Source organism: Balaenoptera acutorostrata, chromosome 5, assembly GCF_949987535.1.
Source record: "Balaenoptera acutorostrata chromosome 5, mBalAcu1.1, whole genome shotgun sequence".
Taxonomy (NCBI): domain Eukaryota; kingdom Metazoa; phylum Chordata; class Mammalia; order Artiodactyla; family Balaenopteridae; genus Balaenoptera; species Balaenoptera acutorostrata.
The window spans coordinates 118,061,396-118,089,235 of NC_080068.1; the positions used below are offsets into that span (position 1 = coordinate 118,061,396).

Below are 27,840 nucleotides of genomic sequence, written 5' to 3' on the forward strand. Positions count from 1 at the left end.
ACCCTTTTTTTCCCCTCAAAAGTCCCAACTTCCATAATGTGTTTTGGGATTTTTTTGAGATATAATTGTTATATAACATTATATTAGTTTCAGGTATATAATATAATGATTTGATATTTGTTTATATTGTGAAATGATCACCACAGTAAGTCTAATTAACATCCATTACCACACATAGTTACAAATTTTTTTTCTTGTTATGAGAACTTTTAAGATCTACTCTCAACAACTTTTAAACATATAATACAGAATTATTAACTATAGTCATGATGCTGTACATTACTAAGATTTTTTATAACTGAAAGTTTGTGCATTTTGACCCCCTTTATATAATGGGTGTTTCTTAATCAACTTCTCTGATTATAAGATAAAAAAGACACAACCAGATGTGAAAGCCTGGCTATTTTCCATTCATATTCACTGTCCCATAATTATTTATTATTACATGTGCTATATTCACTTCTTGGGTTTTTTCTCCCCACTAAATGGAATACTTTGAATTTCACCTGTTGGGTTTCATTTCCAATAGGTTCTTTAGTTTATTAGAGTAATTTTGAGTTCTGAAATGCTAACTACATTATAATACAACAGAATAAGACTCATGCCAAAAAAGTAGTGTCAAAGCACTGTGAAAATTCAAAGAAGGGAAAGTTAATTTCCATCCATGTGGATCAGGGCAAGCTTCACAGAAGAGTGAAATTTCAGCTAGAAGAGACAGAATTTGTTGGGCAACATAGATGTTGGGAGAAAACAGTGTAGTAAGAATGCAGGCAAATATACAAAGGTATGAGAATGCTGGGTATTTAGAGGAAAAAGTAAATTGTTCAGTTTGCCATAAATATAAAATGCATAGGTTAAAGAGATTGGAATGGAAGATTATTGATATTTTATTATCAAAAATATAAAAATATATTTCCTCCAGTTCTCATTTACATAAAGAAAATATATAAAATACAATCTCTGGTTAGTTTTCTGAGACAAACACTCAGGAAAATTGTATTTGAAATAAGTTCTGATTATTTATAACAGGACAAACATTTTGACACTACCTCTTTTAGAGTATGAGGAAAATTATGTAGAATTCTTCAGGACACTTAGGAAAGCAATAAAATATTTAACAATCCACTTGTGTTTGGGTACCTACAGCATTCATATAACTTGCATCTCTTGCTGATAGTGGTCTATTCAGTTTAGGTATCTAGTTTAAGGATCAGAAGACAATTAACATTTAATAACAAGCTCAAATGGCTTACCTGATATTGCTTCTATGTTACTAGCTGCTTGTTTCAGCTACTTTACATTAATACTGCTAAATCAAAACAAAGGTTACTAAACAAGTAAAAAATAGCACAAAGGTGCTTTAAAAAATCTGTAATATGATTTCTCCTTATGTAATTCTTTTCAAGGTTACAAAAGTGAGCAATTTTTCTTAAAATGTAACTGTTCTGTAATGATGGAAATACCTTTTGGATTAAGTCATTTTTAATAAATGTAAAGGGAAACTTCTATTAAGACATACGGAAACCGTCTACCATATAGAGAAACCTATATCCAAAACCTATTTAGTTAATTTTTTGTTCTCATTTTTACATGCTGGGATCCACTTTAAAATTAATTTTGTTAACCTTTTTTGCTTGTTCTAATAATAAGAAACACCCTGATGAATGAAAGACGGTATCAATACGTTTAAAATAACCTAGAACTTCCTTATCTATGTCCCAAATGCCTTTTCTTCCATTTTCCTATGCAAGATTTATTGCCAAAAACAAAAATCGGCTTGCTTTCACTGAATTTTAAATTCCAAAAGGAAGCAAAACACATGCTAACTCGAAAATGAAAATGCCATCATATTAAGGTAGTGAATTTCTTAGACAAAAGATGTATTCACGTTCTGTTTCAATTTAAAGATGATGGAAAAAGAGCACATGCCAGCCTGTACTGTATGTGAGAGCTTTCCTATTGAACACCATTACTATTGGGTTGATATTATCTTGAAAATCCAAGAAGTAAAAGATACACTTTACTTGAGTATGTGAATTTTGAATATAACATGAATTAGAGATAATTTTTGTTTAACTAAAGAGATCTGGCCATAAGAGTGTTTTAGTTTGGTATATTGCTAACTTTTTTTCCTAGGTAATATAAAAATTTGAGCCAGCAAAAAGAAGCAGCTGCCTTCCTGAATGATTCTTTGTAATGAATGTTCTACTAAAAAGTAAGTGACCAGTTTTTTTGTTTGTTTTTTTAACATCTTTATTGGAGTATAATTGCTTTACAATGGTGTGTTAGTTTCTGCTTTATAACAAAGTGAATCAGTTATACATATGTCCCCATATCTCTTCCCTCTTGCGTCTCCCTCCTTCCCACCCTCCCTATCCCACCCCTCTAAGTGCTCACAAAGCACCGAGCTGATCTCCCTGTGCTATGCGTCTGCTTCCCACTAGCTATCTATTTTACGTTTGGTAGTGTATATATGTCCATGCCACTCTCTCACTTTGTCCCAGCTTCCCCTTCCCCTTCCCCGTATCCTCATGTCTGTTCTCTAGTAGGTCTGTGTCTTTATTCCCGTCTTGCCCCTAGGTTCTTCATGACCATTTTTTTTAGATTCCATATATATGTGTTAGCATTCGGTATTTATTTTTCTCTTTCTGACTTACTTCACTCTGTATGACAGACTCTAGGTCCATCCACCTCACTACAAATAACTCAATTTTGTTTCTTTTTATGGCTGAGTGATATTCCATTGGATATATGTGCCACATCTTCTTTATCCATTCATCCATTGATGGACACTTAGCTTGCTTCCATGTCCTGGCTATTGTAAATAGAGCTGCAATGAACATTTTGGTACATGACTCTTTTGGAATTATGGTTTTCTCAGGGTATATGCCCAGTAGTGGGATTGCTGGGTCGTATGGTAGTTCTAGTTTTAGTTTTTTAAGGAACCTCCATACTGTTCTCCATAACGGCTGTATCAATTTACATTCCCCCCAACAGTGCAAGAGGGTTCCCTTTTCTCCACACCCTCTCCAGTATTTACTGTTTGTAGATTTTTGGATGATGGCCATTCTGACTGGTATGAGATGATATCTCATTGTAGTTTTGCTTTGCATTTCTCTAATGATTAATGATGTTGAGCATTCTTTCATGTGTTTGTTGGCAATCTGTATATATTATTTGGAGAAATGTCTATTTAAGTCTTCTGCCCATTTTTGGATTGGGTTGTTTGTTTTTTTGATATTGAGCTGCATGAGCTGCTTGTAAATTTTGGAGATTAATCCTTTGTGAGTTGCTTCATTTGCAAATATTTTTTCCCATTCTGAGGGTTGTCTTTTGGTCTTGTTTATGGTTTCCTTTGCTGTGCAAAAGCTTTTAAGTTTCATTAGGTCCCATTTGTTTATTTTTGTTTTTATTTCCATTTCTCTAGGAGGTGGGTCAAAAAGAATCTTACTGTGATTTATGTCATAGAGTGTTCTGCCTATGTTTCCCTCTAAGAGTTTGATAGTGTCTGGCCTTACATTTAGAAGTGACCCGTTTTGATGGAACAATCTTAAGCAGAAACGGAATAACACCTGCTTCTTATCTAAATGAGAAAATGAGAATCATTATAAAAGATATGAGCCATTCATTTATTTACTTAAAAATTATTGAACATCTGCTATGTGCCTGGCATTGTTCTTGGCCATAAGCCATGAGTTTGAGAACATGACGACTTTGTTACATAATAGAGTAACTACTGTTACATTTTCACTTATAGGATGAAACATTTAAGAAAAGTAGCCTATAAGTAAAAATGGCCAATGATCTATAATCAATTTTCCCTTGAGTAATTACATTTGTTAATTTTGTTAATATAGTTACAATCAAACCATCACTTTCAGGTACATGTTTGATAATTTCAAAGTACAAAGAAAGGCTGTTTAATGTCAGAGATACAGTTGCTAAAGTTATCATTAATAAAATTCTGGCAACTGAACAATGCCTAAAATCCGACATTTCAGCACACAGGTCTTACTACTCTAAAAACATCAATTATAGCTAATAGATCTAAAAGATAGCTTTTCAAAGTTTCACTTTCCTCAGCATATTCAAGGCATCATTAAAAGCAAAATAGCTGTTTGTCTATACAGATGTATCTCTAATTTGTGACAAACAAGACTAGGAGTCACAGTAGTTATTAAAGCCAAATCAGAAGAACAATTATTGATCACCTAATCAAAAGCAAGGATATTTCTTTATAAAAGGATTAATGATGGCCTTTGAAACAAGTTAAATAGGTCTTACATAAATAAATGGTAATAAAGGTAGATGAATGAGTAAATATAATTTCAGAGATCCAGTTAAGAGATTGGACTATGAGCAGTTTCAGGTTTGTACCCCAGTGCCTCAACTTAATTGCTGTCTGTCCTCGGAAAAACTATTTACCCTTGTGTACCTGAGTTTTATCAATGCTCTGTCATCCTGGATTTAAGAATTCTGAAGGAGAAAATGGCACTTATATACGGGTTGCTGGTTTAGGGCATATATTGAATCCTGTAGGAGCATATCTGAAATTTATAAGGATTATTCCTCCACAGATGTCTAATACAGACCTTTTCCCAATATTTTAATCTTGGTTTTTCCATTTTGCTGTCTCCCAACTGGTACAACTGCTGAACATGAGTAGGCTATTCTACCAAATGAAGTAGATTAATACTAGGTATTGGGGAATTTAGTAAGTCTACCAAATTCCATGGGTGTGAGCCCATTGCTACACTTCTTCTGTAAAAGATTGGCTTGGTTATCTGATGTTGCTGAAATACCATGGCAAATGGATGAGGCTTTCTGTAAGTCCACAGATGGTATTTCTGGCAGGAGGACTATGGATGGAGATTGCCTATTGACAGCCAGAATCCATGACCATCTCAGTAAAACCATTTCTCTGTCCGTCTGTATTAGAAAAGATCCAGTACAATCAATCATTCACCCGCGGTCTAGTTGGTTCCCCTTGGGTATAGTTTCTGCTGTTTGCAGGCTGAGCACTTAGCCCTGACTACAGCCATATCAATCTTGATGAACAAGTGTCTATGTTCTTGAGCCCATGAATAGCATATATCTCTGCCACCATAAGCACTTCTTCCACAAACTTTAGGACTCATTAAGCAATACAAGGGTGGTTGGGGAAAAGGGATTAACATTTACAGGACGGTTCATTTTGTCCATTTAATTTGAGATCTTCACACATACGCACTGATCAGAATTCAACTGAAGACTTTTGTGGGTTTCTCAGCAGGTCTCGTGGCATGCTTTCTACATCTATCTACTCTTCTGTCTCCTTCGGGGTGAATTCTAGACCTCTTGCTGCCTCTGCACTTAGACTTCCAGTTTTATCTCTTAAACTCAGACTGCTGGAGTCTTCTGGTTTCCCACTCTGTGGTATGGAAATTCTCTTCAGGCAGTAACCTACAGTAATCCTAAGGCTTACCTCATTTGTTGCCCCATTGTCAGGAATCAGTGTCCTGAAGTTTTTCATGTTCAATGTCTGAAAAGCATTATTATTTCTTTTAGAAGTTTCAGGTGGTATGGTAAATCCAGTCCCTGTTACTCTTTCTTTGGAAGCAGAAATTTCCCACCTTTCCCCCCCGACCCCATATTTGCATGTATATCATTGGCCACCCTTTTATTTTTAACCCATCTGTCCAGAGTAATTTTTGTGTGTGAATAACAGTTATGTCTGGCACTTTCATTCAATCTGAGAATCTCTGCTTTATAATTGTATTTAGACCATTTATATTTAATATAATTATTATTAGATTTAAATCTACTATCTGGCTATTGTCTTATTCTTTGTTCCTTTTTTATCTTTGCTTCACTTTTAGATTTAATATATTTTATAGTTCCATTTTATCATTACAAGTGGCTCCCTTTATCTTTTTTATTTTTTAGTGGTTGCTCAATAGCTGACATTATAATAACTGTATATTATCTATCTTCATATAATATTACTTCACTTAGAAGTGATAAGAACCTCATAATAGTATATTTTTAATTTTCTCCTATATTGTGGTATCATTGTCATACTTTTTATTTCTACATATGTTATAGAGTGCACAGTAAATTTTTAATATTTGTGGTATGTGTGTGTAGATTCCAGTTTCACTCTGGTAACATTTTCCTATTCCCTAAGTGTTACAGACTGAATTGTGTCCCTCCCTGCTCATTTCATATGTGAAGTCCTAGCCCCCAAAATGTCTCAGAATGTGACTGTATTTGTGCACACACAGAGAAAAGGCCATGTTAGAACACAGTGAGAAAGTAGCATCTGCAAGCAAACGGGAAATGCCTCAGGAGAAAGCAAACATAATGATACCTTGATCTAGGACTTCCAGTCTCCAAAACTGAAAAAATGAATTTCTGTTGATTAAGCCACCCAGTCTATGGTATTTTGTTATGGGAACCCTAGTAAACTCATATACTAAGGAACTTTCTATAATATGTTGTAGTGCATATGTGCTAGAGGTTAATTCTTACAACTTTTGTTTGTATGAAGAATGTTTTATTTCCACTTCATTTTTGAAATATATTTTTCTGGTTAAAGAATTCTGGGTGAAATTTTTTTTTTTTAATTTTTATTTATTTATTTTTAGTTGTGTTGGGTCTTCGTTTCATGCGAGGGCTTTCTCTAGTTGCGGCAAGCGGGGGCCACTCTTTATCGCGGTGCGTGGGCCTCTCACTATCGCAGCCCCTCCCGTTGCAGGGCACAGGCTCCAGACGCGCAGGCTCAGTAGTTGTGGCTCACGGGCCCAGTTGCTCCGCGGCATGTGGGATCTTCCCAGACCAGGGCTCGAACCCGTGTCCCCTGCATTGGCAGGCAGATTCTCAACCACTGCACCACCAGGGAAGCCCTGGGTGAAATTTTTTTATTTTCTTTTTTTCCTTAAATATTTTAAAATTATTTTTCATTTTCTTTTGGCTTGCATGGTTTTTGATTATCTGTGTTTTCTCTGTATGAAATGATGTTTTCCTCTGGCTGCTTTTAAGAATTTCTGTTCAATACTGGTTTTAAGCAATTTGTGATGGGCCTTGGTGGAATTTTCTTTGTGTTAATACTACTTGGGGTGTGTTGAACTTCTTGAACCTATGGGTTTATATTTTGTTTCAAATTTAGAAAATTTTGAGCATTATTTCTTCAACTATCTTTCCCATACATTCCTCCTTTAATAGAACTCCAATTATATTTAGATTAGATTACTTGATATTGTCCACATGTCACTGATGCTCTGTTTAATCCCTGAAGTTACATTTTTATTTCTTGCTTCACTTTGAAATGTTTCTATGCTATATCTTCAACATCATTAATATTTTCTCCTGCATTGTCTAATCTGCTATTAATATCTTCCTACTTTGGATCTTTTTACACCTTCCATTTATCTCCTTATTACAATTCTATTTCCCTTACTTTCTTGAACATATGGTGCATATTTGTAAGAGCAGCCTTAATATCCTTATGTTTTAATTGTATTGCCTAAGTTTTTGTGGGTTTTCCATTGAGTTTTTTTCTCTGCAAGTTATTAATCATATATTTTTTCTTCTTTTAATACCTGTTACTTTTTTATTGGATGAATTACATTGTGGCTTAAGGATGCCAACAGGAACCCAGGCTCTTTGTGTGTCTCTTTTTAATCTTTGTGATATTTACCCTTGTGGTCTGAAGATGACTCTTGTATCTCAAAGCATGCTTCTGTGTATGCAAGGGAAGAACAACAGAGGGAAACAGACAAAAAATGAGGCCAAGAGATCTGGCTCACTTAACGGCTTTCCCTGCAGCTCCACAGTATGAATTCTGCTTGTATCTCTGCTCAGAAATCCATCACAATAGACACTTCTAGCTTCAAGGGAAGCAGAGAAGTGTGTCTTTTTCTTTTTCTTTTTACTAGGTGCATTGTTTCCCTATTCAAGTAGGGAAGAAGGAAAGAAAATTGGGAGAAGGCAGTTAGTAATATCTCTACACAGTGATTCTATATTCAGCAACCTTATCCTGTATTCTTAAGTTTTGCCAAGCATTTTTGAGAGTGTGCAGTTATCTGTACCAGTTGATCGTTTTCTTTTTAAAATTGTGATCCAAAGTAATACATTTTACTTTGCAACGGTTTGTATTTTATCTCCAAAAAATGAGGCCACTGATTTAATTAATTGAGAGGGTGTGACTAAAGAGAAAATTTAGGTCTTAAACACACTTCACCCTGAGTGTACTTGGATAATCCCATTGGCAGCTAAAAACTAGGGTGGTTAAAAGGAAAAATCTGTTGCATTTGGCAAATTAACACTTAATTGAACATTTGGCTTGAAACTTTTGCATAAAAGAAGCAGTCATAATCATTAGAGCCACACAAGGAGTTAGTTTATCAGTCACTTATTCCCATCTATCCACAGTTAAATCACTTTTCCTGAGGTGATGCTCCTGGCCCACCTGCTTTAATATTTTGACAGCCAGTTTTTCTTCAGCTTTATATCTCCCTGCCCAACACAAGAGTTCATGCAGTGTCGAGATTCACTTCAGTGTCATGGAACGAGCCATGTTTCATGACGCCATTTTCAGGAAGCTTATACAGTACTGACGTAGTAGAAGGACTTGTAGGTGATAGATTAAAGAATATAGTTCTTCACACACGCAGTACTGCATATAAGATAGAGAACCAACAAGAACCTACTGTATAGCACAGGGAACTCTACTCAGTACTTTGTGATAACCTATATGAGAAAAGAATCTGAAAAAGAATGAATATATGTACATGTATAACTGCATCACTTTGCTGTACACCTGAAACTAACACAACATTGTAAGTCAACTATACTCCAATTAAAAAAGGAAAAAAAAATTTAGTTCTTGAACTAGTTGTAGATATTTGTTGCAGGTACAGTATTTACATAAGACCTTTTTTCTTAAACTTTGAACCTCATTAGAGAGCAAGGTATTTAAAACATTTTTAAATTCAGCTATAAGACTATTATGTGATTAGCTAATATGTATCAAGTAATTATTGACAGGTGCTGATCTAATTTAGAAGTGCTTTTTTTCATTATTAAAAGTTTAAACATTATTATAGAATGATAGAGTAGAAGTAGAAAGTAAAGTTTTTTGTAGGTTGGGTTTTGTTAGGATACTCAATTAACATGCGCTAATTGTTCCCTTCCCCAAGATCAACCCTAACAGAATATAAAGACATGTCAAAAACCTATGAAAAATAAAACTGAGTAATTGATGAGGAGAGAGTGTACTACTTAGAATGGTATGTGTGTGGAGGGGAATGATAGTAGCTATGGCCTGGGGAAGAAGGAGACTGCAGCTGGTAATGGGAGGATAATTTAGGAAGAAGAGTTTGAGTTCTGCTTTTGAACATTTTATCCACCATGCTACTCACTACCACCATCCTCATGTTGCCTTGGGCAGTTAAAATGTCTATGCCTCGCCTCAGGACTTAGTGGCAGAGGCTCAGTCATCTGATACAGGAATCCTTAGGGGTAAAATCTGACCAATGACACAGGCCCAGCTGGAGAGAGGAGTCAAAGACAGTGGGTACTGACTAGGCCAGAGCTAACTGCCCCACCTCTCTCCATCCAACTACTCAGCAGTGCTGCATCACAAATTAAAAGAATACCTCTGTTAGTGCTGCCTCTCCCTGGGAGCGATTAAAAGAGGCTGGGAGTAAAGCCCTGTCCCAAAGGTTGGTGGTGAATAGGACTGATGAAGTGTGGTTTCCTGGTCCTGGGGCTCTCCACCCTGAGTCCTTCCCCCTATTCTCTCCTTCAGCTCATCTGGATTGTCATAGATTTAGGTCTTTCATGTTCCCCAAATATGCATTCTTGGACAGAGTAGCCAATATACCCAGAGGAACATGAGTTGACCATTCAAAATAAAGTGATGTCTAGGGAGTATATTTTTATTTCAAAATTTTAAAATATTAACTTTTTACAGTTATCAACAGAAACAGGTGTTTTTAAGTAAATAATTTTATGTATTTATTAGGCCATGCCCCACGGCTTGTGGGATCTTAGTTCCCTGACCAGGGATGGAACCCGGGCCCCCTGCGGTGGAAGCACAGAGTCCTAACCACTGGACTGCCAGAGAAGTTCCTAAATAGAGAATTTAAAATAGGTATAATAAACACTCGCGGTTTAGGAAGATAACAATATGAAAAGAATAGACACTATTAAGAAAATCAATTGGCAATATTAGATGTGAAAAATATTAGGTATACAATATTAGATATGAAATGAAAAACATAATAGATTTTAAAAAATAGAATGATGCAGACAAAAAAGGAATAAGAAAGCTGGAAGATCAGACTGAGCAATTCTCCCAGAAGAGAGTAGATAAGGAGAAAGAAAATGTTAACAAATATGGAACCTATATGGAGAAATATTAATATCCATATAACAGGGATCACAGAAAGGAAAAAAATGGGAGAAGGTAAATTTTTTTTTAAATAATGAAGAGAAACTTCTCAGAACTAAAGAAAAATGAAAGGTCTTAGGTTAAAGAGATCCACTGTATACCAAAAGGAAATATAAAGAAAAGCTACATCTAGATATAGTAAAAATTAAGAGTATTGAAAAATTCTAAAGTTTTCTGTAAAAAAAGAGATCACATTTAAAGGAAAAAAAGGAGATGCAAGAAAACAATGGAGTAATACCTTTAAAGTATTACAGAAAAAGAACTTTCAATCTAGAATTTATATCCAACCAAACTATCACTTGAAAGTGAGGGTACTGTTAAAACCTTGTTAAGCATAAAAGGACTAGGAAGCTTTGCCTCACAAAAATTCACATTAAAAACACTTTTGAGGAAGTACTCAATATGAAGAGAAAAAAGCCTCAGAGATGCTCTAATAAATATGCTAATTAAAATGATTAAATAGCTAGATAAAATTCATAATTAAAAAAATAAGACCAAAAAAGAGAAACAGTAAACCCATAAGAACTCATAAGAACCCAGAAACAAAATTCTGGACAACCATCAAGATGAGTGTTGGGAAGTGAGAGACCAACATAATATAAACATAAGAGAATGTTTTTGTATTTTTAGAGAGAATATTTAGATTTTTTAATACAAAGAAAGCAGTAAGAAGAGTTTAAAAAGAAATGTAAGGTGTGAGACAAATTATAAACTAAGATTGGCAAAACCAATCTAAATATACCAAAATTCAAAATACATGTTAATAAACTAAACTTGCCAGTTAAAAGACAGTGATCACCCACTGGGAAAATTAATGCAGCTAAATGCAGGGTGTTGGGTTGCCTTGTGCCTTGCAATAACAAGCAAAGTCCAAATCTCAGTGGCTTAATATAATTTTTTTCTTGCTGACATTAAAATCCAAAGTAGATCTTTAGAGAGTGGAGGGAGTGGGTTGAGAAAGAAGCAGCAGGAGGAAAATTGTGTTCCACACAGTTGTTCTGGGCCCAGGTTCCATTCAGTTGTGTGGAATTCTCCAGCGACTCTTCTCTTTCCAGCCAGCAGGCAGGCAGAAAACAGACAGCATGCAGGCTACCAAGGGAGACTTTAGGGGAGTTTGTAGTGGCTTACATTCTGTTTGCTCACATTCCATTGTCCTGAATGCATTTTCGCAGCCTTCTAACTTCAGGGGAGACTGAAATATGGTCAATTTTTATGCTAAGGAGTAAAAGAAAATGTTTGAACTGTTCTCTATGGCTGAGCTGCTCTTCTGGTCCGCAAATATGTTTCTCCCTTCCTTCCAGAGAACACCCAAAAAAGAATCCCAGGTTCCTTCCAGTTGCTACAACTATCATAAAGTCCAGGATATCTAGATGATAAACAGCTTGCTCCCTCAGATCCATCTGCAGTTCTTCTTGGTCCAGAAGTTATGAACTAAAATAACAGGTTACCTACTGCCACCAAAACACACACCTAATGTGTAGTGAAGAAGAATGGGCAGGAAATCACAATAAAATTCTTATTTGGCAAATGGGAAATATGTCAGACAAATTATCCTGAAAAAGTAGACATGGTTATATTAATATCAAACAAAAAACTAAGACAAAAAGCACCATGAGGAATAGAGACAGTTACTACATTAAGAGAAAATATATAACATCTCTCACCAATATAACATCTCTAAACAGATATGCATCTAATACAAATAGTCCCAAAACATATGAGGATTAATGGGTTAAACTAAAGGAAGTAATTGCAAATCTACTTTCATGTTGAAAGATTTCAGATACGTCTCAATTATTGATAGGCTACACAGATGAAAACATTAACAAGGATTTAGAAAATCTCAACAAAACTACACAATAAGCTTGACCTAATAGACATATATCAAAATCTACATCTAGCAATGAGAATACATGTCCTTCTTGACCACACACGGAAATTTTAAAAAAATCATATACTAGGACATAAAATAAGCCTCAACAATTTTCAATGCATATATAATGTGCAGACTACTCTCTTTGACTGCAAAGGCAATTAAGCTAGAATTTAATGACCAGATAAATTAAAAATCCCATACATTTAGAAATATAGAAACACACTTGTAAATAATACATAGATTAAATATGAAATCATTCTAGAAACTAGAAAGTAGCTAAAACTGAATAATAAAACACACCACAACAAAACTAGGTGCAGCAAAAGCAATACATTGAAGAAAATGTACTGGTTTATATTAAGAGAGAAAAGAAAAGGTGAAAATTCCAACTTAAGAAATTATAAAAAGAAAAATATAAAACAAAAAAACATAGGTGAGCCAGATATGCTTACTTTAGTATAGCTCTGTATTATTGGACTATTGAAGTGTGAGAAAGCCATGCAACGCCTTTCAAGAGGCATTAAAGTACAGCTAATTAACTTTAATAAATTATAGTTGAATCATTAACCTTGTGAACTGCAAGGTCAGACAGTCCTCATGGAATTTCCGGACAAAAACCCTAAAGGGAAAGATTATTTTGTTATGCTGTTATGTGGAAATAAACTATGATAAAAACAAGAGAGAGAAGGGATTTTTCCATCAAATTTTTTTTTGGACAGCCAAATAAAAACATACTCTAAAAATTACCGTTATAAATTTCAACTAATGTTGAAGTTAGAAAAATTCCTGTATAGCGTGACTGTGTTAATTCTCTCACTTCACCTTCACAAGTGCTGAGAAAGCAAAGGGAGTATGGACATACCAGATAATTTCCACTATTCCATCAGATCCACTCATTTAAAATTAAGTGGAAATACAGTAAGTCCCCTATATACGAACGAGTTCCATTCCGAGAGCACATTCCTAAGTCCAATTTGTTCATAAGTCCAACAAACACAGTCTTTATAGCTTGGCACTTCTTACCAGTACCAGCTACATCACCGCTGCTTTTATGCTTGCTTCCGGACATCCTGGGCTTGAAATAAAGATACCGTACTACTGTACTCTAAACAGTACTGTACAGTAAAGTGCACAAAAGCACAACCACTTGTAGAGGATGCACACAAAACACAGCCACTTGTAGAGGATGCACACAAAACACAGCCACTTGTAGAGGGTGCAAGTGACAATGTACACCAAACACGTGAACTAACTTGTGTGATTGGACATGTGAATGCACGTTTGCATCTTTGAAAGTTCACGTGAACTAACTTGTGTGATTGGACATGTGAATGCACGTTTGCATCTTTGAAAGTTCTCAACTTGAAGGTTCATATGTAGGGGACTTACTGTGTCCATATTTTTTGTTGTTGTTTTTTTGGTTTTTTCCCTATATTTGTTTTAAATTCTCACTGAGTGATCAAGGATTCAAGAGACAGTGGGAACAACATGGGCACAGGCCACTCTCAAATAAACTTCAAGTCTGATCCAAGCCCTGCTATTTCCCAGACAGTAAACCTTATGCAAGTCATATAACCTTTCTTAGGCTTATATAATCTTACTTTTATAGGCTTCCTTTAAAGTGGATGAAAGTGTAACCTGAATCATAGCATTCTTGTGAAGGTTAAGTCAATTAATGTTTATTAAAGTTCTTCTATGTTGCAGACAGGATAGCATGCAACGATATATTGAATATTCTTGGCACGTGGTAGTCGTTTTATAAGTAGGAGTTATGAAATGATCATACTATTCTAATAATGCTCTGCCATTTTAAGGAAAGAATGTAAAACCATGTTTCTAAGGGAAAAAATTTCTAATTTTTTTCTAAATATTATTTGCCAATCCATTAAAATATGAATATTAACCAATTAGATTGTTATATCAATAGTCTAATAAAAACCTAAATAACATATATAACTTAAAATATAAAATCCCAGCCCCAGTTTTGTTTAATTAGTATCATACGGGTGATTATTTCTTGAGACACATGAAAGAAAACATTGCCATAATTTTGCCTAAATAACATTACCATGTTAATGCACTTAATTAGGAAATCTGTTATCATTAAAATGCCTAGCACAGAAAGTGGTACGTAGTAATTGGTTAATTCTTATTAGCTATTACCATTCAAGACTAAGCCCTTTCCACGTTGGTACCTCAGTCAGCTGGTTGGTTCTCTGCTTCTACATCAACTTCCGTCCTCCTTAACATACCTCTCGGATTACTTTTCCTAAATTTTACTTTCATTTTTTCATTCTCCTCATTCAGTTCCTGGAATAATTTACGGATACCTCCTGCCTCAAATTTAGAATTCTGATCTTTGTTTTTTGGAGCTTCAGCTCAGTGTGCTGGAAATAGTAAATGATTTAGAGCCAAGAAGAGCTGGGATCCAAATCAGGCTTAGCTGCCTGCTAGTTGTGGGCCCTTGGGGATTCCTAATGTTTCTAAGCATACATTTCCTCACTTATAAAATAAAATTGAGATAACAATGCATTTCTTATAGGCTACTGTGATGTTTTAATAACAAAGTGCTCTGAGCATAGTAGGCGGTCAAATCCACTACAGTCCCATAACCTGGCTCCTCTTTATTCAAACTCGACATAGAATAGATTTGGATCTTCCTGAAACACATTTATGTAAGCATGATTAGGTTATCAGGTTGTACTACAAGAGTTTGTGCATCTAACTTATTGGCTGAAAGTTACTCAAAAGTAATTGTATCATTTATCCCATTTTTTAAAGCCCTTGTACCTACCCTAGTGCCTAGTAAAAAATAATACATATCAATACATAAATATTTGTTGAATGAATGAATGAACAAGTTTTGCTTGCTAAAAGCACCATAAAGATTTAATTCAACATTCTCATTCTCATTTTACTGAAATTAAAATACTGTACAGCAATCAGTATCAAGTTGATTAAATTTAGCTTAAATATTTCTTCAATAAATTCTCAAAGTTAGACTATTTTAAGCATAGCTACAGTCATTTTTATAGAAGATAAAGGAAAGGAGAAGAGATACACAATTATTTGCAAATTATTTATCTAGAACTACCACACCTAGTGATTAGCTTTAACTTAGATATAATAAAAGCTTATGTGATTTATTCTCATTTTTCAAATATTAGTGAATTAGTCCTGACCCATTGGTAAAGTGAAATTTTAATTTCAAAGTTCTTTCTAGGAGTTTTCAGGAGTAGATGTTTCTGTTTTTGACAAGGTACTCGGCTAGAGTCTCCCTACTAGTAACGGTATGAACCAGGAAATCTCTTAGGCTGATCTAGAGATAAAATAGAGAATCAAACGAATCTAGGTGATAATGTGACTCTCTATCTTCACTGTGGTTAGGGAAAATCTTTAAAAATAGTATTACCTGAGAAAAAGTGGTTCTCTTCCTTTCTGAGTATCATAGCTATACCACCTCTGAAAATTAATGTTTGTTCTTGGGAGATGTAGATGTTTGTGTGTATGTTTGCTTACACCATTGGAAACACCACCAATCCACAAATTTGGATTGTCAACACCACACCTGGCATTTTCCACTACTATGAGTATTAAAGATCATCCTACTGACTAAAAACAGCTATGTCAATATGACTTAGTTGTTTTCTTTGGGGAAAGGATGGGGAAGGAAAGGACAACACTAAACCAATAAATAATTTTACTATTGGCTTTAAGAAATTCCTACCAATTAATTTATCAGAGATAACACTGCTCACCTGAGTAAGGAAATAGTTTATTAAACAACAGTTTTACTTATCACTTCAGAACCCTCACCTCCCTGTATCCAACAATCCTAAACTGTTGTATCACAAATGTTGTCCAGTCCTAATCATTTCCCTGCCTTCAAAGATCTGCCTAAGGACTTCCCTGGCAGTCCAGCAGTTAAGACTTCGTGCTTCCACTGCAGGAGGTGTGGGTTCTATCCCTGGTCAGGGAACTAAGATCCTGCATACCTCATGGTACTGCCAAAAAAGGGATCTGCCTAGACCTCAAACCTTCTAGATGTTCTCCTTCTGAGATACTGCCAAGAAGACTCTGACTAGCTCACTACACTGAGTTGGAGTAAACTTAGTTTGTCTTTACTAACAGGCTGTCTGATGGTACTTTTGGGAATTCAACATCAGGCATTTCTTACCAAAGCCCCAGCCAATGCTCTCTTATTATTTAACCCTATGTATTTCCCTAATAAGGAAAAGCAGAAAAGACCCCAGATGTATCCCATATGTGTTGGTACTGGTAGTTATTTTTCTAAAGTGATAGGAAAATTTATTCTCTGAATATCTGATAGAGGGGTTCTCTTCTTGAGAGGTGGAACAAGATGAGGAGCAGGTCTGTGAACTGGTTTGTGACATCATGCTTTTCCTTGGACTCTGGCAACAGTCATATTTACAGTTGGATTCTCCTCCCATATCTATTACCCACCTACTCTCTCTAGTTATGCCTGTAACCTCAGATCACAGCTACACACTGGCTTAATGGTGTCGTAGGGAATCAAGGGGGCAGATAGTAAAGGGTAGTGTTGTCCATTGAAGGGTGGAGAGCATGAAGGGTACATGCTCTCCACTGAAGCCAAGGCAGCAATAATGCCACTGCTCCAAGGGAGCTGGTCAAAAATGCAGTGATCAGAGGCCCGTGGAGAGCTAACTGGTGTGAGAAGCTGTAGCAGCGTGGATAGGCTCAGAAGAGGATGGCAGAGGACTCCTTCCCCTTTCACAGATACAGTAGGAGAGCAGTATTTTCACCAAAGGCAGAAATAGAAATTTGGAATACAGTTACAGAACGACAATTAGAGCATTTTGTTTGAAGTTTCTTGTTCCTTTTGTCTGGGAGAGAATAAACAGGGGACTGCTGCAATCCCTGCTCTTAACCTCTGTCTCCCTACAGGTCTGTAGATGCCTGGAGGAGACACAGGAGTCACTGCCAAGGTGAAGTTAGGGGAAGGAGGTAGGTGATCAGGGCAAGGATGTCGAAAGGCTGCTGGATTGCTCTAGAGTTGTAACTACTAATAAGAATTCACTAATCAGCTCCTCAGCCAGGGGCACATAGACAGCTGCTATTTTGATCAAACAATTATTTATCCTGACACAGGTGGAACACGTGGGAAACATCTCGGCAGCAGAACGTATTTTTCTTCGTTTAAAAGCAAGATAACAAACTATCTCAGAGAACTGTTCTCATCTTCTTCTAAGAATATATGTGTATATAAAAATAACATGTTAAATGCATCACTATAGAGTAGACTGAGTATTAATGCAACTCTGCCTAACCAGAAAAAACGTTGATTTTTTTAAAAAAAATCCATTGGTTAGTGAAGGTATATATAATCTTTGCTACCAAATTAATTATGCATTGTGCAATAATCCTTGTTTCAGTAGTCATCTAAATGTTGATCTCCTATGTGGTGTCTTTTATAACTGACTAATATTGGAAATGTAGTAGACCTCAGGAAAAGTTGTATTTCCCCTCATTTTTCAGTTACAAGATTAACTATATATTTTAAACAAGAGGGCTGCATATCATACCATGAGGAGACTGCCAGTCAGTGAATGAAGGAATCGAAGTTCCTGCCCTTTCTCAGAAATAAATTATCATGACCTTGGGAAAATCATTTAACTTCTGTGAACAACAGTTCACATTTTTGTAATACTCAGAGGTCTGATCTAGATCGGGGTTGGCAAACTTTTTCTATGTAATTAATATTTCAGGCTTTGTAGGCTATCCGGTTTCTATTGCAGGTTTTTAGTCTGCTGTCGTAGTGCAAAAGCAGCCGTAGACAAAATGTCTGAATGGGCATGGCTAGATTCCACTAGCACTTTATTTATGGACACTGAAATTTGAATTTCATACAATTTTCATATGTCATGACCATTATTTTCTTTTGACTTTCTTTCCAACCATTTAAAGATATAAAAACTATTCCTAGCTCATGAGCTGTGCAAAAACAGGATATGAACTGGATTTGACCCAAAGGCCCTGGTTTACTGACCCCTGAACCAGATCCCTCTTGAGAACGAAATTCCCTTTGGCTTTCTTGGGGCTGAACTGGAAAAGGAGCAGGCCAGTCCTGAGGTAAAGAGTTAAAATGAGAATCAAGAAGCTTTTAGAGAAGTTGCAGAAGACAGCATAATGGAGGGATGTTTTTGGAAGGGGGCAACAAGCAACTATCTGAGGAAAGGGATGACACAGAGAAAAGGAGTAACTCAACAGAGTAGACTTGCCTGACTGATGGCTAGAATAGGTAAGTAAAATATCTCTGGCTTGAATTGAAACAGAAATAAAACTAGAAAAACAATAGGGATAGGTAGAGATGACAATAGATAGGATATTATGTTTTTGTGCATGTATGTTTGCATGTGTTAGCAATAATTAATACACAGAGCTACACAGAAAACATTGTGAGTGAGTGTGGGGGAGGTCAGACATGCCCAATATGTGTAAGAAAAGAGGAACAAGGACATGAACACAGGATGAATAAAAATCAAAACATTTTGAGTGAGTTTATAAATGAGTTGCCTTATTGTACTGCAATTTAACTTGCTTGAGAAACAAGTAATATGGCAATAAGGCGTGTGCTAAGAGCAGGTTGGCATATTGGATAATGATTTCTGTATATATCAATAAGAGGCAAGAATAAATATTATTTAAATGGTTAATATCAAAGCAGACATTAATTAATTTCATCTACTGGCTATAAAGGAGTTGACTCCTATTATCCCCATCTGGGCAATGTGCTAGGTTATGCTTTCAATATGTTTATTTTTAATAAACTTACTAGAGTGTCTTGGGTCTGTGACTTGCCTTAGTCATTCTGGCCAATGACTTCAAGGGTTTCAGCTTGACAAGCATAGATATGGATAGATATTTATCTATTTTTCTATCCAGCAGCAATTATTTTTCCTTTTTAAAAATTTTTTTTATTAGAGTATAATTGCTTTACAATGTTGTATTAGTTTATGCTGTACAATGAAGTGAATCAGCTACATGTATACCTATATCCCTTCCCTCTTGGACCTCCCTCCCACCCCCCCCATCCCACCCATCTAGGTCATCACAGAGCACCGAGCTGAGCTTCCTGTGCTTTATAGCATGTTCCCACTAGCTATCTATTTTACACATGGTAGTCTATATATTTCAATCCTAATCTCCCAATTCGTCCCACCCTCCCCTTCCCCCGCTGTGTCCACATGTCTGTTCTCTTCGTCTGCGTCTCTATTCCTGCCCTGGTAATGAGGACATTCCAAAGAGATGTCCTGCTCTGGCCACATATGAAGATAAACTGTGTTGCAAAGGAGTGAAATAGTTCCTCACTGATTCAGGAAAACTGTATTCACTATGACATTATATTAAGGATGAAGAAAATGTAGACACAATGGAAATGTTCTTACAAATGTATTTCATAAATAAAAGTAATAAAGAGCACTAGAACGTGTACCCTGAAGGAAGTTGTTTAAAGTAGTAAATAAGTAGGATTTTGCCAAGTGCTGATTCAATGAAGAAATAGTAGCAACCTTTGTAAGAATCATAAACATTAATTTAACTCCCTCTTTACTCATCAAATATACTCAGATGTGTAATAAGAATTAATAAGATGTCATTAAGAAAAAATTTTTTACAACTTCACAGGGAAAAATTGCTGACAATAGATTTGTCTTAATGTAGGAATTCTTTTAATGGACTCTTAAAAGTATTCATCAAGGAGAAGAGTCATCAACTAGACAATAACAGGTACTATACTAAATAAATGTATTTATTTTCCCATTTTAGAACTCTGCTAATAAGATTTAGTGGTATGATATACTGGGTCTCTAACTCATTCATATCTCAGCCTTATCTAGATTTAAAATGGATGAGAGCTCAATTATGGGAATGTTTGCCAAGGTACACCTTTGTTCTTTAGCCATCTGCTGAGTGAAGGAGCACCTATTAGGTTGTTGAGTCATTAATGTTCTTGGAATCCTATTACTATGTTAAGTTATGGTCTGTAATGAAATCATTTAGTTCTCTGCCTATGGTTTGTGTTACAACAACACGACCATCCCTAGAATTCTTGCTTCCCTACAACATAATGTTAGTTATGTATGGCTAACAGACAGAAACTTGTATTTCTCCTCTAAATTTTTCCTCGTCCAGTCTATTAGGAATACCTACTCCTGGTGTTGATCATTCCTGAGATATTGGATGAAAAATATTTCATAGGAGAATGATTTATAACATTCTAGTCCTTAAAACATTTGAATATTATAATGTGGTAAATCTGGAAGTCATATTCTTCACCCTTCTCAGGGTATGTTTTCATTGTTTGCTGGGGGTTGTAGTTGGTTGCTTAATGACTTTTCTAATTTTTGTAAAATATTTTTTGTAAACTAGTTTTTGTCATGTGTGGTGTCTGAAGTCTCTGTTCCTTAAGCTCGTGTTCAGCTAGTGTTTTGACAGAAATTTCCTTGAATACTTGGATTTCCGCCCCCCCCCCATAAAAAAAAGGAAAGAACAAAAAGAAAGAAAAGGGGAAAAAAAGCAAAACAATTCTACCATTCTCTGTGGATTGGCTCTATGTTGTGGCACTCCCTCAGTGCTTAGCCAGACTATTTACAACTATGCCTTAGCGTTAGTTCTTGCTTGTGCTGAGCATAAGGAACAGCCAGAGGTAAAAGCTTAGGGTCTTGGATTTTTCCAAGCGAGCATGTTACTGTGGGTATGTGTGTGGCTCTCTAAATTCTTTGTATATGCAAGTGCTTTTCAGTGCCCTAATTTCCAAAAGAAATTCTCTTCCCAGCTTTTCCTCCCATGCATGCCTATTGTTTGCCTCAACTATAATCTTTTGTCCCATGCAACAGAAGCAGTGAGTTGTTCATTTGCCTTGCAATGTTTTCTAGGAATGCCTTCTCTGACACTTTTCTGCCTGGAGACAATTCTGAGTTGGAAGAAACAAAGATAGGTGCCGTGCATCATTCCTTCAGGTAGCCCCAAGGCAGGTAGAAATAAAACACTGTTCTTTGAGAATAAGGTCTGCTCTGATCACTCCAGAGCCAGGGACAAAGGTCCCACCCTGGGAACATAGGCTGTTATACTTAAGACTGCTAGTGAGCTGAGGAACAAGTGGGGCAAGGTCAAGGTAAAATGCCCAGAGTTTTCCTGCTATCTTAAAGTTGCCTTTTCTTGATCAACATTTGTTTTGTTGCTGTAAAACCTTTTACTATTTCCCAGAGTTCTTCCATTTGATTCTGGAAGTTTTCACTAGTTTTTCAGTGTTTTTGTGGAGGAAAACTTGGAGCTACCATCTCTGGCATGTTTGCTGATGTCACTCTGTTTTCACTGATTTTAAAAATTTTCAATCTCATATAATCATTTAAGGCTACAAATTTCCCTTTAAGCGTTTCTTTCACTACGCCCCACAAAATTTGTTGCATTGTATTTTCCTTGTCAATCAATTGGAAATATTTTCTAATTTCTCTTGTGACTTATTATTTGATCCTTAGGTTATTTAGAAGTATGTTGTATAATTTCAATATATTTGGTGCTTTTGCAGAAATCTTTTTGTTATTGATTTTTCACTTAATAACTTTAGGGGTATGGGAACATGCTATCTAAGGTTTCAACCTTTTGAAATTTACTGAGATTAATTTATTACCTAGCTTATTGTCTGTATTAGTGAACATTTCATGTAGAAGCCAAAACCAATGTGTATTTTTTAAAATCACATGCTTATTTAATCAAGAAACTAAAAATGGAATATTACCCAAATAAAAAGTAAGCACATGCTCAATTATCACGTTCCATATTTCAGAGAAGAGGCATCAAGCATTTATACCATAAGTTTATTTATAAGCATATCTAGTATGTTGAGTTCAGGAGTTTGACCTTTTTTTTGCAAAGAGATTGCACCTCTTAAAATGCCCCTCTCCATAACTGTTACATGGATTATAGAACAACATTCTATAAATTTTAGTTAGATCAAATTGATTGCTAATGTTGATCAAATCTTCTATAACCTTATTCATGGTTTGTTTATTTATTCTATCAATTACTGAGAGAAAGGAGTTGAATTCTCCACATAAGTTTATGAGTCTGCACAGTTCTCCCTTTATCTCTGTCAGTTTTGGTTTCATGTATGTGTTTAAAGTTCTGGTATGATGGCTGTTATATCTTTCTAATGAATTGGTCTTTTTTATCATTATGAAATGTCCTACTTTATCTCTGATATCACTCTGTGTCCTACAGCCTACTCTTTTTGATGTTAATATGTCCACACCATCATCTTTATGAACAATGTTTATACTGGTATATCTTTTTCCAACCTTTTACTTTTAAGGTGTCTATGTTTTTATAGGTAAACTGTGTCTCTTGCACATAGCATATAGTGGTTCTTACTTTTTTATCTAGTCTCTCCATCTGCCTTATATTTGGAGGTTTAAATCTTATACCCTGATGCATTTGTCAATAGTTGGTTAGAGCTTCCTGCTGGGTTTGCACAGCTGCGGCTGACTTGCCTCCCAGGTGTCTTCTGTGTCTGCCGGTCATTCTTCCTTCCTTTTCTTTGAAGGTTATTGATCCCTAAGAAATACCTTATACCTTCATCTGTATCACAGTGTCTGCCATATAAAACTTTCTAGTCTTGTTTTAATGCCCCCTTAATTACTGTACCCACAGACTAAACGTGGTGTTATATGTTTTTCTTCTTTAAAATCTGAATGAAAAAAGCAAGATGTCATCAAATGAAACTAGTATTTATTAAATATCTATTAATTTTAACTTGTAATGCAGTTGGATTTGTTCCTTAAGGTAGCTTTCTTTTGAACTTTACTTCGACCACTTTTTAGATGACATACTAGGAAACGTATCATACAAAAGTAAGTTTGAGTAAACAGTTGAGCATTATGCATTATAATAGACCAAGCTTATTTTAAATGCAGATATTGCTTTAATGGAGTTGATTATTTTAAGCTGAAGAGAGTTTGAGAAAATGGCAGAAACAGGAAGAACCCTCTGACCTTCCCCTGCCCTTCTCCCCTGAAACAGGTTATAAGACACTCAAGTTAGAGGTGCCCTCCCTACACTCAGAGGAAAGGAGCATTCTTAGCTCCAAGATGGAGGGACACCAAGAAGAATCAGAATAAACAGGCCTTGCTAAGCTTCCCCCAGTTTACTTAGCGCTTACTCTTTGTCCTATCATATCTTTCCATGACTTTCCACCATCTGTCAAAACTAGCATAAAAACACTCATGCTTAACCATTTCTTTAGGACTTCGTTTTCTAATGAAGACTCCCGTGTCATGTAAAACTTATTAAATGAATTTGTATGCCTTTCTCCTGTTAATATGTCTTTATCAGTTTAACTTTCAGACCTAGGCAGGGACGCTACGAGGGTCTTGGAAAACTTATTTTCTCTCCTACAGCTTATTAGAGAACACATGATGTAACAGAAGACCACCTGAAATCTATTCTCACCTAGGCATTTATCCTTTCTGATCTGCAGTGTTTCATCTATAACAAAGACAAGATTAAAGAACAATAGCATCTATCTAACTTTACAGAATTGTTGTTCACATTTGATAAGATAATATTTGTGAAAGCATTTTAACAAAGTAAAAACACCATAGAAATGGTTATAATTTTTAATGTTTTTTTATTTAGAACAAGAAAGAAAATTAAAGGCAGCTGTATCTCCACTGATCCTTAATCATAAGTTACTTGAGGGAAGACTGTAAATTTTAAAAATATTTCTATCTCTAGTACCTAGTAGAGAGTGCCTAGGAACATTTAGGGGAAAATGATCCTACCCACTTGAAATTATCTATTTCATAAATGAGATAATATCTGAGACAAACCTTAAACACTGAGCAGAATTTTGACAGAGTTGTTAGGCATGTCTTTCCAGAGTGAGGGAATAGCATAATAGAAGCAGGATAAGAGAGAATACATGGGTACAGCAGCAAACTTAATGAGGAATTCACCATAGATATTCTGAGATATTTCCTAACCACTTTTTCATTATTTCTAGACTCAATATAAGTGGGCCTAGGGTTATATGGGGATCTTCACGCTAGATCACCACAGAGCATTTAGCTCTTGCCCCATTAAGGTCCCTTTATCCAGGACTCAGCTCTCTCTCTCTCTCTCCCATCTGTCATTCCCTGTTAAGTCAGTTGAACCAGAACTCCCCACCCTTAATATCTGATCATCCTGTCCTGTCTTAAGCAGGAATCATGTTAGGTAGGCTTAGATAGAGGCCCCCTTACTCCTGATATTTCCTCTTAGTAATTTTCCATCCACTGACCTCCATCCAGCTCCTTGTCTAAAAATTCCCACTTGTCCATGCTGTACTCAGAGTTGAGCCCATCTCTCTCTCCAGCTGTAAAACCCCATCGCAATGTTCCCTATATCTACCATGATGGTCCTGAATAAAGTCTGTCTTACTATCTTTAAAAGTGTCATGGAATACTTTTTTCTTTAACATAAGTTATTCTTCTCTTTTCTTCCCAATCTCCCATTTATGCCTCATCTATTCATAGGCAAGGTCAGGAAGTTGAGAGATCACAGTTTGGCTAAAGAATGAGATTCTTGAGGAAGATCAATAGCGATAGGGTGGAAAAATAGGTGAAGGAGTCTTAAAAAAATTAGGCAAGTTAAGGTAGACCAGCTATATTGATTGGTAAGTGAGAAATTGTCTTCAACTGAAATGGTTACATTTTATCCTAAGAGGCAGAAGAAGATGGAGAGCATTGAATTCTGCATCCTAATGGCTTTTCACATATTTCCCCTGTCTGACTTTACAGAGAGCAAGCAGTCAAGTGTCTCAGGTCTCTCCAGATGGGATCCTGTTAACATTCAGCTGCTATCAACCAGAGTTGGATGAAGTGTAAGGCCAGTCAAACCACTGCAAGGTGTGCCAGTCAGTCTATGAGGGGTGTTAAAACAACAAGAAAGCAGTAACAGTGCAGCTAGGGCTCTACAGAGAATTCTAGTTAGAACATGGAAACATAATCCAATCCTTCATCTACCAAAGTGGAAGTGGTAATAATAGTTCTTATTAGTATTATGCTTTTGATTTATAAAACCTATTTGTCGGCACCATTGCTCTTCTTATTAAGTAAGTATGGAAGAAGTATTTACAGATTATCAATTTGAAATAATGTCAAATGATTTTTCTGCCTAAGGGCAATCATAGGTTCTCCCTTCATCCAATTACAGGTCAGAAAAGGGGGTTTGACATGCTTCCAGTTGAAAGAGAGCAGGGAAGTTCAAATTCATGATCCTTTTGAAAAATACCAGGTCTAAATACGAGAAAACAACCCAAATGTCTAGACTTATAACAATTTTTATAGAACAAGATAAAGGGAGTATCAAACAACACTCTTGAAGCAATGCAGACCCCTAAAAAGACCTATCACAGAAACCAAACTAAATTTTTAGAAACTGTTCAGCAGATGTTTCTTAAAAAAATCATGTTCTCTATGAAGAAAGGGCAGTAAGTGAAAAAAGAATGAGATTCAAAGGGATCTATTTAAGGCGCTTGTGATGAGGGAAATCAGTTACATTATCATCACCTCTAGATTAAGCCTAATGTCTTAGTCTTCTTTCTGTCCTCCCATTCCCAACTAAACACATTATAAAAACATAGTAAATATCCACCTATTTGAATTAAACAATAATAAGTGAAAAGGAAGAAAATTATGCCAGAGAAAAAAACCAACTTTATATGATCTCATAGCAAATGCTTTCAGCTTGCAGCATCTAATCTTTTCTTTATTTAGCATCAGAAATAATGTCAAGCTCACTCTCCTGGGGGAAAGTAAGATTCTGTTTTCACTATTTAATATTAAGAATGCTCATTATTTTGCATAAATTTTAGTTCAAATGAATGTTAATTGAACATTTAGGTGATGGTGAAATTGCTGGGCTTCCTTCATTCTGAGACTTCTAAAACTTGTATAATGGTTTCTGAAACAAAAGAGCAGCTGGATTTAAAGTTCTCAAATAAGCTCAGTGATAGCTGAGTATCAAAGCTTTGTATCAAAGAACACAAAATATTAGTAAAATTTTGGCTCCCTTAGTTAAAAACACCATATGGCACTCTTGAAGAGATATATGTGGGGACATTGAGCAGGTGAGTGTGTTAAGGATAAAAGAATAAAAAACAAAGCATAAAAAGTTTTAACCTTTACTTCTATCCATGTCTTTGTGTAATCCTCTTCTACTAGAAAATTTAGATGTCGGTAAAGTATCATCTAACAAGTTACATATTAGTAACAAGGTCGATTGTTACTTTTCAAAGTAGTTAATAAAAAAGTAGGTTACTTTATTTTGATGATATTTTCTGAATTCATACTACTAATATCTGTACAACTATGAACAGTTGAATAGTGAGCTTAAATATTTAAGCTGCCTTGCTTTGATTAAAAAATAATGGTGTGAGGGAGGGATAGTAAAGAAAGCAATTTTAGGAGATAGCCAGCCAAACATGTATTTAAATATGCAGACACTGACTCTGTATTTTAGCCTCTAATCTTTCATTCAAGTTAATTTCATTGTACTCAGAGTGATACTGCAATTTCTCTAGTAGACTGGATTTTTCATCCTTTAGATATTTCTCAAATATAGATTCTGATGGATACTTCAGATGTAAAAAGCATTAAGAGTTGTCATTGATCCCCTCTGGGTATATGTAGCCTATAACAAATGGTTCATTCACTAATTAGTTGGAAAATGTAGATATAACTACATCTTGAAAAGGATATATATATATATATATATATATATATATATGCACACACATACATGTATATTACACACATAAATAGATATACATGATAAAAGAATTATAGAGCAATAAAATATAAAAATATTCAGCTAACCAAAATAAACATAAAAGGTGTTTATAGCTGTTTTAAAATTAAAAAGTATTGCCACTGCCCTGCCCAAACTGTAACTTTTTTCCTATCTTCAATGCATCTAAAGGACATAAAGTGAGAATGTGTTTGGTGCAGCAAAGCCACTCCTATGAAAGGAAAAACAAGCCAAATAAGCATCCTGGTATAGCAGGTACTCAAAAGCCTAGTGAATTAGGACACCCAGCTGTTCAGTGGCAGTGGTAGAAGCATCATGGACAATGTTGGGTGTTCACACAGAACGTGTTCTGTTAATAGGGAAATCCCAGGAATTATATGTTGCTAACTCTAAAAAGGAAAAATCAGGTGAGGGACATAGCTATCTATCTCTTCCTCCTCTCTGTGCTTTTCTCTCCTTCCCTCCTCTTCTCATGGAGGATGAATAAAAATTGGGTGGCAGTTGGACTAACTTGGAGAAAGAGACCCAGGTAAGCACGAAAACTAGCTGACTTCCATACCTCTCCTGAAAGCTCCCAGGCATTTTCCAGAGTGCAAGACCTGTGAATTTGGCAAGTCGGCTAAATTGCCTAGTTTGTTTTGTTGTGTCCCTTTTCCTATTCTGAGTCCTTCTCTGACTTCCCATTTTGAGCCCATTTATACTT

General features: G+C 35.6%; 1 protein-coding gene across 1 annotated transcript in view; it reads left to right on the forward strand.

Moving 5' to 3' along the window:
- Window positions 1-27,840, forward strand: part of UGT8 (UDP glycosyltransferase 8) — a 513,963-nt gene that overhangs the window by 344,952 nt on the left and 141,171 nt on the right. Inside the window, exon 9 of the mRNA XM_057547075.1 lies at window positions 2,137-2,215. The gene's annotated coding sequence lies outside the window, so the exon portion shown is untranslated. The remainder of the gene's footprint in view (window positions 1-2,136; window positions 2,216-27,840) is intronic.